This window comes from Monodelphis domestica, chromosome 1 (assembly GCF_027887165.1).
Source record: "Monodelphis domestica isolate mMonDom1 chromosome 1, mMonDom1.pri, whole genome shotgun sequence".
NCBI lineage: Eukaryota > Metazoa > Chordata > Mammalia > Didelphimorphia > Didelphidae > Monodelphis > Monodelphis domestica.
The window spans coordinates 692,898,327-692,898,612 of NC_077227.1; positions in this window are offsets into that span (position 1 = coordinate 692,898,327).

Consider the following 286-nt stretch of genomic DNA (forward strand, 5'->3'; position numbering starts at 1 on the left):
ACCCCTGGTGCTGGAAGAAAAGTCAGAACTCAACGTGGAAGGCAACAGGGAGCCACAGGAAAGATTTTTAGTCTGAATCACATGACTTGGTCTACACAATTATCATTACCAATGGCTGTCATCCTGACAAAGAATCTATTAAAGGGAAAGCAAAGAAGTCCTTTTTTCCCCCTTCATCAAGGAAGACATCCTGATGGAGGGGGATCATGGATGGGGTTCTAGGGAGCAGGAAGAAGCAGTCTGGGAGACGGGAGGTAGGGTAGGAAGAGTGTAGAGAGTGAGAGAA